The sequence below is a fragment of the Hyposmocoma kahamanoa genome, unplaced genomic scaffold (genome assembly GCF_003589595.1).
Source record: "Hyposmocoma kahamanoa isolate Upper Pololo Valley unplaced genomic scaffold, ASM358959v1 210, whole genome shotgun sequence".
Classification (NCBI taxonomy): Eukaryota; Metazoa; Arthropoda; class Insecta; order Lepidoptera; family Cosmopterigidae; genus Hyposmocoma; species Hyposmocoma kahamanoa.
Genome location: NW_020653731.1, coordinates 1,813,072 through 1,828,001, shown reverse-complemented (window position 1 = coordinate 1,828,001; position 14,930 = coordinate 1,813,072). Strand labels below are relative to the sequence as shown.

At 36.7% G+C, this 14,930-nt stretch overlaps 1 protein-coding gene across 1 annotated transcript in view; it reads left to right on the top strand.

Moving 5' to 3' along the window:
- The first annotated feature begins 2,723 nt into the window (after positions 1–2,723).
- LOC113227337 (pikachurin-like) overlaps positions 2,724–14,930 on the top strand; it is a 311,398-nt gene continuing 299,191 nt past the window's right edge. The window contains exon 1 of the mRNA XM_026460230.1: positions 2,724–2,792. The gene's annotated coding sequence lies outside the window, so the exon portion shown is untranslated. The remainder of the gene's footprint in view (positions 2,793–14,930) is intronic.

The following is a 14,930-nucleotide window of genomic DNA, read 5'->3' as shown; positions in this document are numbered from 1 at the left end:
AAAAATGATTTATCGATGTTTTTTTAGCTAAAATGGATTACATAGCGTTACAAGCATTTTTTTCAGCATTGACTTAATTTCAGTTAGTACTTGTGCGTGTCTTTTTCACCAATATTTCAATAGTTTTTCAACTTTAAAATTTTTTTCTTAAATTTGTGCCCAAATGACGTTGACCATTATATCCCTTTTCAAATTGAAAGACATGAACATTTTTTCAAGAGAATGGTTCAACGGAAATTAGACTACAGAATATCACAGTGGAAAATTTACAACACAATTACGAGCTTAGATATAGTACAGGTTATATACTAAATTCATTATTACGAGCGCGAGCGAAACGTACGACGTCTTGTTAGCCTTATTGCACGGATATGAAATTTTTTCTGGTCAGTTTTTATAATGGGTTTTTATGAAACACGTTTGTGCGAACACAATTGTCCAAATATGGTCAAAGCATTCCATTTCTCATAACGCTAAATATAGGCCGATGGATCATCAATGACGCTTCTGTGATTCAAACATTGTGATGATAAATTTGTGCTTTCATTTTTTTTTGAGCGAAAGTAATATTATTAAAATTACATTTTACTTGATTTAGTATAATGTAATTTTAATAATTATTTTTAATTAATTTAATAATGCACACACTCATAGCCCCGCACTTGGGAAACCCGCGATAGCGGGTGCCATGAACACACATATAGCAAACCACAAATTACACTCAAACTCACGAGGTAAATAAGTGTAGGCCCAAGTGTAGGTGAAAATACTTCTGCCGGCCGGGGAATTGAACCAGTTAATAACACTCAATTATATTGTTATATCACATTTATTGTAACACTTACCTTACTTACTTAATAACAACAAATATGACCTTAATAAATGGTTATTCCCATTTGATGCTAACAACAACAACTACAACTGATCCACTGTCAATTTAAACCCGAACTAATCCATTTTATACTTTTCAACTCCCAACGAATCCCCTCAAAAAAATTAAAACAAATCATATTTACAACACGTACTTATTTAAATAATTTTCTTTTTTGTTCAAACGGGTATTTTGGTATTTTTTAAGAATATTGTCTTGCTAACGGTAAAGGAAAATATCGTTCCCAGGAGGTTCATTAACCTGAAATGAATTGAAAAACCTGCGAAGTCCCCAACCAGCAGTTGGTAGAGACCCTAGGGGATACCCAGAAATAAGCCAATAACAATGACTAAAGCATTTAAGGTTTTAATAATAAAACACATTTTGATATCACTACGTCTCCCAACGAACTTTTTAAACAATATTTACTTACATAGTTAGATAACTCGGAGCCAGTTATCACTACAAACGTAATGTAACAGAATTCGGTGTATTGTTTATGTAATGTGTTTTACGACAAGATAAATCTTAGCAAATATAATTACGTGTCGTTTTGTAATTATTAGATAAATGATTTATTCCTCGATCGTAGCTTCTTTGTTTACAAATGTACTTTGCAAGGTCTAATTAAAACATAAAATGTACGTTAGTTATAGGAAATGAAACTATTTTTCAGGTAAAAAAATAGGGTGGTTTGCATTAATATTAGACATAACTGGTTGAAGACTGTACCACCTCAGTCAACCGTGACCATGGGACCTTTAAAGGGCCCGAAACGCCGGTTTGTTTGAAAAAACAAATATACGCGATTTAAATCCGGAAAAATAGTTTCATTTCCTATGTGTAACAATCGCGAAAACCTAAGAACTCGATATGTACGTTAGTTCCTTATCCGTAACGACTTTGTGTAAACAAAATGTAAATATGTTAGCCGTTTTTCCGTGCTAATGACAAAATCCAATTGTCTAATATGGCGTTTATTTTGAGAATGAACAAATTTTAGCAATATAGGTATGTCAAAAGCATATTATTGTCCTCACCAACTGCGGAACTTCCGCAGTTGATGAAGCAGTAGCAGAGGTCTGTTGCATCACTACCACATATGCATAAAGTACAGATACAACTAAAACTTATACCGCAAATGGTGGACAAATAATTTAACTCAGTTCAAGTGAACTCAGGTAACAGAATCCTATTATATTTTAGAGTTTACAGGAAAGATAGAGAGAACAAGAACACTATAGTTTTATTTCATTGTAAAATCAAGAGGGACTACAAAGACTGCGTTGTTCGTGTGGTGCAATGTCATGATGAAACTATACATATTTGTCACACCGTTGTTCTACTCTCGCATTTGTATAAGTTCAAACTATAGGAATCAGGAAAAAAAGGGCATGTTATAATTGGGATTTATTAAACACTGTATGTCACCCTGAGATATAAGTTGATAAGTCTCACGTGCCAGTAATTTCACCATCACGGCAGTTTTCCACCGACGAGACGTGACAAGGCGAGGCGAGACGAGACGAGAATTGAAATCTCGCTGACGTATTTCCACCAAAACCTAAACTTTCTAGCAGTCAACTTATACACGTGACAAATTACCAGTCACAATGTTTTTCTTATAGATAAGATAGTTACATCATATAAAGGAACGAACGATTACAACATTCAAATGTTGTGCAATGTTATATAAATTGTGTAACATTGATAGGGTGGTTCCCCAATTCTGACGAGGCCTATCCCAAACCTTCTACTCATCGTCATAAATCTACACATCTTGACTCTCGTTGAATTAAGACTAGTGTTTTTAAACTATGATCAAGTAGTTAAATTTGTTTTCTGTTACAGGTATAAAATCTGTGTAGTCGCCAGTGCCGACGCCACAACTTGTGGAACTTGCGTACATAATATCTTTAGTGTAAGTATGAATCATCACATCACATCGTAGAGTACAGATACACATTTACTCATTTTAAGGTATCTCAATTACGCATTAGGTTCAGTAGAGCTCCTTGTGAAAGAGTTCGTCTGTAGAGAACAAATGTAATTAATTACATTTGTTTTACTTGTATTGTATTAGAATAAGTTATATTGAAATAAATTTATCTTTATATTTATTATCTTTATCACAATTTACGCATACCTTTAATGTAGCAATGCCCAAAACTTGTTGAAATTAAGAAACATACTTATTAAATGAGGAGTCGACTTGAACGAGTCAGAACAAGCTCTATATCTATGTCATAACATCTAGATATATGTCTGTGGTCATAATCAGTGATCAGAGTTAATTTAGCTATATTAAATAATAACGTGGATTTTCCCTTCTACAAACCCCGGGCCTTCTCGAAACTGATTGTATTTGAATATATTATTATTTATTGAAATTTGAGTTACCTACTCAAATCTCTATCTCTATTTCATTAACGACAATGGTAATTGACTATGGCAATTGGTAGTGACCCGCTTAGCTCGTTCAGGTATTCTCAATGTTTAAATTAAATATTGTAATGATAAATGTATTCAAATGTATATTTACAAAGAGGAAACTCCAAACTCTAGAGTTTCTTGCTCATTCTTCTCAGGGGAATCTGCCGTACGAATGAGCAGTAGAGTTTAATCAGTATCACGATTTCAAGTCTAATTTGCTTACCTATGACATAAAGATTAATTGACTTTGAAGAAAACGTTCATACTTTAGGTAAATTAACTCCATCGATTGCGATCTATAATAAGAGCGAGGAAAAGACGTTGCAAGATTTGCTTTACTCAGCCGACGCGAAATGGAAAACGAAATTACATTGACATGAAGCTTTTTCTGACCAGCTTCAGGCGACTGCGTAAAGACGAAAGTGGTGAGTCCCTTAAAAGTCGATACTACCGTAGCTCGAATTGAACTTTGTCCCGTGCTAATACGGTTCATTTTGCTTGTGTCGAGCGGCAGGAACACCGGCTTTATTTCAGACTTTATTTTTTTACATACGCAATTAAAGCCATTGGAAAAATTTATATATCGTGTAGTATACGTGGTCTACTTATTGGAATAGATATAAAAAAACATATAGGCACTATTGAATACAGCGGTTTCCTTGTAAAATTTCGAGGTAAGTTTGTGTTTTTTTTACCTATCGTGAAAGTTTTTAGGATATGTGTTTTCATACCGTATAATAATCAGTGTATGTCCTCAATTTTACTATAATAATAATATTCTTTATTGTACAAAGAAAAGACACATGAAACACACGTTACAATGGACATATACAAAGGTGAGCTTATCTCTATAAGAGATCTCTTCCAGCCAACCCTAGCTGTGGTGCAAAAATGAAGTCTGCGGGACTAATTAATGTACAACAAAATTTAAATTTAAATGTGAATAAAATTTAAATGATAATAATATACATACGACAGACATATGCACATACATTAACTTTATATACATAAATACATACATAAGCAGAATATATATTATAATAACAGATCATTTGTTTACAAATATGTTACCTATATACTATCTAACGCGTTCGACAGGAAGTGCTCTTTTAATTTGTGTTTGAAAGATGCCACCGATGGACTATCACGAATGTTAGCAGGTAGTTTATTCCACATACGAGCTGCACTTACGGTAAAAGAATTGTGAAAGAATTTGGAGTTGGATTGGGGATATAAAAGTGTTCTAGTGTCACAGGTACGTTTTGGGCGGGAATTGGGGGATAAGGGGGCTATATATTTTTTCCAAAGTGATTGGCTCAACACTTTCACTGTTTTGCGGAATCAACCAAACCATTTGAGGTCGTATTGACTCATAAAATCTCCGTCCCTTTCAGGTCAGATTGACTTTTGCTCTAGTAAACTTAACAGCTCGCTGAACTTCACATACTACAAAGTCCAAAGTATAAAGCTAAGTATGGTTTGACTATGACTTACCAAGTGACGTGATGAACAAGTCGTGCACCTGGTGGCAAGCGACACGCCTGTCCATAGCAGTTGCATTGCCACTCAGCTTTATATTGCAAATATCTGATGGGCGTACGTCCCGAAACGCAGTAATGCTCACATTACTGCTTGCCGACAAAAATACCGATTACTGACCCTGGACGAACTCTATCACGAGGAGCTCTACTGCTACTAAGCAATCTGTGCCTATCCACCGAGAGATAGGGAGTTTCGGGGAGACTATGGGCTCCCTGATAAGACCACGGTACGGTGGGCATCCGGGCCGAGCCCTCTGTCAGTCATACGCCTTCACGGGCGTCTCTGACGGAGGACTCGCCGGGATTTGTGCTTAGCTGCAGGGACGAACACGTTCGTCAGCCTCGGTGGTGTCTGGCCAGGGCGTTTGTCCCGTGCGCAGTTAGCGGTTTTTAGTAGCGTCTAGACGAGGGCCTCATAACGAGAAAACGCGCGGGTCACGTGAGTTGCCCAATAAGTCGGAAGCTATGTCCGGACATTGTCTCAGGACTCTGCTACTAGCCCGCTATCTCTGGCACTAGCCCGGAGAGCTAGTAGAGGATGAGCTTGAACATCTTTCGGTCTTCCAGTCGCGTAGGAATTTGGTAACTGGATAGGCGCCGTTCATTCGGCATCGGGAAGTGAGATTTGGTAGTTTGCTTAGAGTCGACGGCTCAGCGGTAGTAACCGTTAGTTCTGCAGAGCGCGATGGGAAGTGAGCGCGTCTACAGCTCCGGTACCTTACTGGAAAATAGAGAGGGTACTGTACGTGCTAGCGCAGCTAGAGAACCGGATGAAGTCGTGAAGATGAAGAAGACTTAGATGGTCCCCGTGCAAGCTAGATCGCACAGGTCATAGTGGCCTTCTCGTATAACTTAAGGGTCGGTAGGGAGGGTCACTAGAGTCAAAATTAATGTAGAAAGTAATAGGGCTGCTACTAAGCAATAAAAAAAGATATACAAATAAAGTTTCGATTGTATGTTACGACTTTCCCACAGCATAGCGTAGGTGCATGTTTATTATACCTTATAAAAAATGGAATTCCCACCTTTCCCCAAAAGACCGTTGCTCGGTCAGTGTCGTGTTGTTACAAATTATTACTTGCGCCGCTATGGGGATTTCAGATTCATAAGGAAATCCCAATTAGTGAAGGCATGTATGTGAAAGGCCTTTGCCAAAAGCACAGTTAATGTAACTTTAACAGTTAAACCGGGTATAACAGTTTCAATAGGTAAAAAGTTAATGCAATGCTTGTCAAAGCAATTGAAGATTCATAAACCTATGATAGAATTTTTTTTGAAAATCCAGTATCTAATATTTTGAACCGCTGCGCTAGATGTAGTTTAAAGTAATATAAGTCTAATACCTTTTGTCAGAGTATTTGTGTGTCAGTTTGTGGCATTGCAGCTCAGTGGTTTTTTAAATTATTTGTGACTTTATTAACTTTCTGGGGTACAGTTTTTTGTAACTGGGTTTTTACATAGCCCAGATGTGAAAAAAAACTCTGATTAATTTAAATCAGACTTTTTTTCACATCTGGGCTATGCTGTAAACACGTATGTAGATATAGTACATTTTTCTGGAATCCAAACTTCGGAACCATTGAAGACGTTTACGTTAAGTTCACTACTGGACTGTGAACTTGTTTAGTTGTAACAAAAAACAATATGTACTTACATAATGATGAGAACCAAATACTTGTATCAACAGTCACAAAAAACGTCGTGTTTGGTCTTTTAACTTTGTATAAAACTGATGATATTTTCTTTCAAATGTGCAAATCTCGAATTCAAATTTTTCCCGTACAGAGGCCCGAGTGTAAATATATAATCAACAAACTTAACTACCACGCGTGCGTTTGCGTTTTTATTTAGATCTTAATTATATGTTTATAAGATTTAGGGGAACGTGGGGTATTGGAAGCCCGCGGGTAATGAGAGCGGTGTTAAACTGGACTTTCCCAATGCTCGTATTTGTGCAAACGGCACTCCTATATCTTCGTTAACGTTCGACAAGGTTCGAGTCCCGTGGGCGCCCCCGTAGAACCTCGCGTTTAGTCGTATGAGATGGTTATGTGTTTTTCGCTACGCACTTATAAAATTTGCTAAATTTCATCATCCCAGGTAGGCATTAAAATGCATAGATACTACATTGTATTTACACTAGCTATGTCACCATATCTATCAAATTTTAGAAGTTATGCTTGAAATCACAATAAAAACAGAAATGTTTTTAGTGTTTTATTCCTTTTTCAATTCGATATTACGCGGGTAATGAGAGCTATTTGGCTCTCCTTATCCTATTGCAATATTCACTGGATATTCCTTTGACACTTTCTTGTTTATTTTCATTACTTTTTAACTTATATATATACTTTATTACTTTAATTTTTTTTCAGACTGATTATATATAATGGCTCCCATTTGACATACGGGATTCTTACCGGCTCCCATTTCACGAACTGTGGGGTAATGAGAGCGAATGACATGTTTTGGTTTTTTCTTTTTTAACCAAATATTTTATTTTAGTTTCACATTTTTTCTGTGATTATCTAGTACCCAGATATGTAAAGCGTACGTTCATAACTAATAAAAATTTAACCTTTTATTGTCAATTTTCCTTAGTAGGCTCCCGTTCCCCCACGCTCCCCTAAATTAAAATCTTAACACAAACGTGATAACACGTTCTTAGGTTTTCGCGATTGGTATACATAGGAAATGAAACAACTTTTCCGGATTTAAATCGCGTATATTTGTTTTTTCAAACAAACCAACGTTTCGGGCCCTTTACAGGTCCCATGGTCACGGTTGACTGAGGTGGTACAGTCATCAACCAGTTATGTCTAATATTAATGCCATGTTGGTTGGTGGTAATGTTGGTTTGTTTGAAAAAACAAATATACGCGATTTGAATCCGAAAAAATAGTTTGATTTCCTACAAACGTGTTATTTAAGTTTACATATTTGAAAACTTCACTGCAGCATCGACACTGGCTTTACTTCAGAATTAATTTTTTTTACAAACGAATTTAAAGCCATTTCAAAAATATGTATCGTATACTATACGTATTGTATTTAGTTTAGTTGATATAAAAAAAAAATCATTGGTATATGAAAGTACCTATAGAATAGAGCGATTTTCTTTTAAAATTTCGAGGTAAGTTCGTGTTTTTTTTTTCTATCGTGAAAATTTTTATAAATCGTGTTTGCACACCGTATACTAATCAGTGTAATTTGACAATATATATATATATATTTTTAAGGTGATTGATTCAACACTTTTATTATTATATTATATTATATTTATGCGGAATCAACTCAAGCCATTTGCGACTCTTAAAGTAAAGATATATTTTTATACATGTGGTTGGCAACTGTCCGGACTTTTGATATAATAGCAAGTATCCGTTCCACAACCATGTTGGAGAAACTATGGTGCGCAGTATGGAATAAAAGAATATAATATATGTTTATTTGCCAGAATACTGTAAGCAATGTATTTATAATTTTTTTTTTACTCTTTATTTACTTAGGGGCTTTCACCCCTTTTGAACATGTCAGCCCTATTAGAAAAACAATACCTCAAGAAAACACTTAATAAAATCCAGATCGATAAATCAAAATACTACTTAACCAGACATGTATACAAAATCTTCGCGGCAAAGACAAAAAAGATTGAAACCAGCCAACATTAAGAGCGGTTACACACGCGCGATTTTAAGCAACGATACAAACGCGCGACTGTGGCGATGCAATGCGTTTGTAACTGCGCCCTGATAGGTTCCGTCCGAGCACACTCCACGAGCGAATGCTGTACATCCTTAGGGATTCCACACACTTCGCAATTCGGTGAGTTCACCCTTCTCATGAAATACAACAATTTGTTTAACGGAACGCCTCCGAATCGAGGCCTATGCGTGCTGCCAATTTTGACCCTTGCTTAATTTTACATGGTCAAACCAAGGAACACGAGGAGGCTCAACTCTGTATGGTCTTGTACCAGATTCTTTTTTCCCGGGACTTCTTATCGAAATATTCGTTCCAACGAGAATGGATTTTACCTTTAGGTATAGTTTGCAACCACTTCAGAGAAGTCAGGCACAATGCCAACCCTGATTGAATATAATATTATTATGAAACAACATTCTTATAGGCTTTGACAGTAGCAAGATGATTTCAATTGTGTCATAAGTAATGAATTATTACTGAAAACATATATGTTTTAGAGGAAAAAAAATGGTTATAACTTACTTTTGCTGTTAGACAGTTCTTGATGTACTTGTAACATCTCATGCAAACAGGTCGGAGTCCATCGTACTTGGTCCGTAAATGTTTTGTTGGTGCTTGCAAACCGTGACCATGAGACCTGTAAAGGTTTTTACCTTTCGTGATACATACAAAGTTGCATCACAAACTGCCTCCGTGGCCGAACGGTTACCACGCCAGACTGCCACGCAGAGGCCCCAGGTTCGATTCCTGCGCCGGGAGAAATATTTGTATGACCTACATTTATTTCTCTCGTGAGTTTGGGTGTAATTTGTGGTTGTCTATGTGTGTCCATGGCACCCGCGACACAGGGTTTCCCTAGTGCGGGGCTATGTTGAGTGTGTGCGTTATTATTATTATTATTATTATTATTATTATTATTATTATTATTAGTTGCGACGAAATAAATACAATATAAATATGGTTCACGATACAACAATTTAGGGTTTTGCAAATAGCGGGTTTTTTGTTTTTTAAACTTCCATAGATATTTAATACAACTTGAACTAATATGTTATAAAAAGCAAACACGCACACAGCCATGATGGATTGGCAAAAAAATTTTTATACAGAAAATAATTAAAATCAATTATAAGAAATTCTTAATAATAAATATTTAAGTAGTATGTGGCTGAATTGCAATTCAATTTCTGTTTAGATAACATTTAAAACGAATGTTTTAATTTTGAACTTACGTAATCTCCTTGTTTAAACTTGAACCTGACCTATGTAAGAAAGTATGTCGCTACAAATAAAAAAAAACTCCTTAGCGACCATGGAAAGAAAAAAGCCCGAGGGTTTTACTTGGGGCATTATAATCAAGTTAGCCACCATGCAATCTTATTTACGAGCGAGTGTGATGAAAAAAAGTTTCATTTCCACATTCTGACATTTAATTTTACGGTAAACGCAGTTACTGTCCATGAACGTATTAAGTAAAATAAGATTTATAGTTAATGTTTCTGTTTGTAGAAGAGACCGTGCGTATTAGCGACACGTACATAGAGTGAAAGGGTTTTGAAACGGGTTTCAAGGCAAAAGTTGTTTGGCTTCAGGTAAGGAATTTGCCTTCGTACCTATTTCATTGTTATCTCTGATCGTGCCCTTAAAATATTTTCATTTAATTTTCTTGGACGTTATACAGGTGTTACAAAAGGTAATAATTAATTATTTGATAATATTTATATTCCAAAAAGTATTTTTGTGACGTCATCAGTATAGCGCAACGAACGCAACTTCGTTGCAACACAAATGCAAGGTCGTTATTCTTTCTCTCTATAGTTATTAAGACTTTTAAGTTATTGGATATTTTTGTAACATAACCAATATTTTAAGTATAATATCATTGTTCCTGACTGTCAAAATCACCATCCTATGTCGGCTTGATTATTAGTCAACTAAGTATCTAAGCATATTCTCCACACTTAATTATTCTAACTTAAAAGCTTGGCTTACTTAACAAAGTGTGGGCAAAGAAGTACCTATGTATAACAAATGGCATGGTATGTTGTCATATGAATCACAGCGTAAAAAACTAAGATTACCAGCTGTTCTTCCCAGGGTAATTATGCTGGGTTTTTTCCTGGGTTTTCCCTTGGTCATTCCACCCTGATTCTATTTTTAGACACCAGGTAAATCAGGAATTGAATGTACCTTAGCTAAGCGCATCATCCACTGAGAACGATGCTAACTCAGTATCGCATAACTGATATTGTAGCAACGGTTTCTTTTTATACTGAATCACACTGTAAGCTAGCTAATCAAGTACCTAGCTTGGTACGAGGTGTACGTGGCCTGTAAGGGAAAACCATAGATTGTACACGGGCCTATGGGTTAACCCAGCAGCGGCTTAAGAAAGAAATTATGGAGTCTTCATTTGTATTTAACGAAAATATAAAAATGATTGGATTTTTTGCTTTAAAATTAAATTACAAAACCCAAATTACATACTTATCTCTTGTTTAAGGAAGATGTGATTCAAATGTTAATGTATACCTATGCGTATGGGGTTATTTTCCATATTAGTATACAAAACTTGCTTTGTAGTAATAAATATAAAAAGGTGATATTATCTAATAAAACCAGTCGGTCTTTAATGTAAACAACATGTTTAAACCCGCGCCTAAAGTTTTTATCTTAGCAAATATACTATTTCACATTCAAACCTCACTAAATGAACAGGCATAATTAAGTAGCAACAGGATTTTTTGAGTGCGAGACGTTAAGTTTATTATCATGGACATTGGTTGAAAGCACCTTTACATGTGAGATTTCACTATGGAGTTAGGCACATACATTACTTACTTTAGATACTTGTAATTTGCTTCTAAAAATATGACGGGAAGAGTGACAATGTGTTAACCTTTTTTTTTACCACTGTTCTCAAAGATTTTGGAAATAGCGGTGAAATATGAATGACTATGCCGCACGTTACATTCCATGCATTATTCATAGTAGATGTCGGTATTCCTTCGTCTTCAACTCATAGCCATCCGTTGCTGAGTTCTGTATTTAATCGGTACCTACCAACTTTGAAGTTCGTCTGTCGATAGTGGGCAGGCGGCCTCGTTTCTGCGATACTTACCAATCTCCCTGCCCGCATTTTCCTAAACCGCCGTCCGCTTAACCTACGACATATGTTGCTTACCAATTTCTCTTGAACACTACCTACATAATAGTATAGTTTGTGTACTAACCAGCGTGGTAGCAAATATAAATATCAATAGTTGAAAGGTGAAAAGGGCTAAGCGACGTTTAGGTTGAAAATTTTGTTCCTTAAATAGACCTATTATTAGAACGTCCGCCACAAGGGTTTAATCCAGGTAAAAAGCCTGACATTTGCAAGAGTAGATTTTTAGTAACAGAATACTATTAAAATCTCTTTCTCATACGACAACAGAAATTTTTGTCGTAAATCGAGTTTTCTTCCAATTTATTGATGTCGTGTATGATAAGAATGAGAGTAAGAGGGTAAGGGGGAAGCCGCACGGCGGGACTAGAATCTTTTCTCTGGAATAATGATAATTTAATTTTCATTGATGATAATCCTGCTATTGTCCAGCGCATCAAGTGAGAGTCTACACAATTGCGAGGTGGATGTTTTACTTTTTGTCGAAAAATTCCGATGGAAAGTCAAAAAGCTGGATCTGTCCGAGCAAATCCAAAAACTGAAATCCAAAATCTGGCAGATGGTAACATAATATAATTTATCGAGTTCTTATTTTTTCGCGATTGTTACACATAGGAAATGAAACTATTTTTCCGGATTTAAATCGCGTATATTTGTTTTTTATTATTTTTATATATTTTTAACAAATGTGCGATTTAAATCCGGAAAAATAGTTTCATTTCCTAATATAATTTGTCTACTTTTAATAAACCCACTACTAAAAGTATTATGAAATAGCTTGTCCATGGAAGTACTACCACTTCACCTATTTCTGCCGCCAAGCTGTAATGTGAATATAGCTCTGTTTTGAAGGGTAAGGGTGCTGGTGAAATTATAGGTACATGGGACTTGTTAGTAAACTCATGTCTCAAGGGCAGACGCGTCACTTACCACCAGGTGCTAGACTTGTTCGTCCCGTCACCTGCAATCATAAAACCAAATATCTAATTTAGCCCCTTCTACCTTTCAACCGTCAATGTCACCAAACTCCGGTTGATAAACAATGAAGTCGGTTAAAAATGACATTGCGCGCTGCTTAATTAGGCGACTGAATTAATACGCTGGTAGTGTCCTCGCGATCGTACTAATTGTGGTATTCAGTGGTACATTCCAACGCGACGGCAAGTTGGGACATTTTTTTTTTCTAATTTAAAGCCTTTGGACGACAGCTCGTTGTGTTGTTACATAAATTAAAAGCTTTAATATAAAATGACGACAATTTTGTTTAAACGGAATTGGATTTTCTACGGGTTTTAGTAACACTTGTTTTTCCATTGACTTTACACTGACAAACGATCAGTACAGAGTACTCAAAAAACAGGCCTCAAAAATTCGTGGAATTACATTTATTCGCCTAGTTTTATTGAAATCGGTTATCGGAAAGTGCGCGAAATCGAATTCATACATTACCTAATTTGCCATCCTGTGGAACAGTTTCTACAAAATTTAAATGGGATCAATACCGACATAACATTGCCGGTTTAAGGGTAAAACTCACTTAAAAATAAATATTCACTAATGGAGATAATTAGTAGAGTTTAATCTAATGATATTAGAGTCTAATCAAAGTAACAATTTTAAGTGTAATTTGCTTCCTATTATAGGAAGCAAATTACACATTATAGATTACTTGCGTTTATAATAACAATAATAAATAAATAAATAAATGACGCATACACTCAACATAGCCCTGCACTAGGGAAACCCTGTGTCGCGGGTGCCATGGACACGCACATAGACATCCACAAATTACACCCAAACTCACGAGACAAATAAATGTAGGCCATACAAATATTTCTCCCGGCCCGGGAATCGAACCTGGGACCTCTGCCTGGCAGTTAAATACATAATAGATGTAAATAATAACGCACACACTCGTAGCCCCGCACCAGGGAAACGGGAAACTCTGCATCGCGGATGCCATGGACATTACACCTAGCTCGGGAATCGATCACGGAACCTTTGCATTGCATTCCAGCATGGTAACCGTTCGGTCACGGAGGTAGTCAAGTGAGTTTGAGTTGAATATGAATAAGGACTATTTGCACAATTTGCGACATCAAGTTTCACGGTTTAGTTTCGAGTTTCGTGATGGGACATTGTGGCGTCAGTAGTTAAGTAGTTAACACACTGTGCATGCCGCTTCGCCACAAACCGCACAGTACTGTGGCACTTTACGTGTCATACCCTGTGGTGTCGCCGCATCTCCGTGCGGAAAGGCGTCATTAGTCTGAGACTCTAATTCATAAATCACACATATCGTTCCTTTCAACCCTAATGCCTTTCCACCACAGATGTGCGAACTAGCGGGGCAGTGCGAGGATGCGTTATGGACTCTTTTCGGCTATGTGCGGGCGGGGTACGGTGTGGTGGGGTGAGCGGTGGCGATGTGTCAGTGTCAGTTAGTGTCATACTTTCAGTAGCTCTAGTTTCCTACACCGTTTTGCACACATTCCTCGCCCGCATCCCTCGCACACATCTCTCGCTATTGTGTATGCACTAATACTTAGCACCGCTAACCCTTTTCCACCTATGCTGCGCTAAACGAGGCTAGGAAAGTGAAGCAATCCTATTGGTGGATTTATCCTCGCACACCGCCTCTCTACGTCGCACATCTCTGGTGGAAAGAATATAAATACAGTATACAATGGTGGCGACAGAAAGGCTACAACCCTACTACGACGGTATTTATGGAGAATGGTAAATTTAAAAAATACTATCAATTCAAAGAACACGTAAACCTGAATTATTTTCGTCAAAATTGTAAGTCAGCCCTCCTTCTATAACTACAGTTATAAGCTTGTCATACGGTTTAAGAAATTATTATTGACAGATGAAAGTACAGGAGTAGAAAAAGATACATTTGAATTTGATTACTGCTTGCCTACATTTATCCAATGGAACTTCTACTGTAGTGTGTTGCTTAAGGACGTGAAAAGACTCCAGCGAACAGCCAAGTTCTCGTTTGCGAGTCCACGAGTCCGAACACGAACGGCCGGTTGGCGATGAAGCCGCGGCCTACTGCGGACGCAAGGCCTGCAAAACCAACGACTTATTTGTAAAACGACACTTCTGCATAATATTTTACTAACACTGTCTTTATAGAAAAACTCGTGTGATTTACACTCATTTCGGTTAACACAGTACAGTTTTAGGTATTGTCACTTCTACTCAT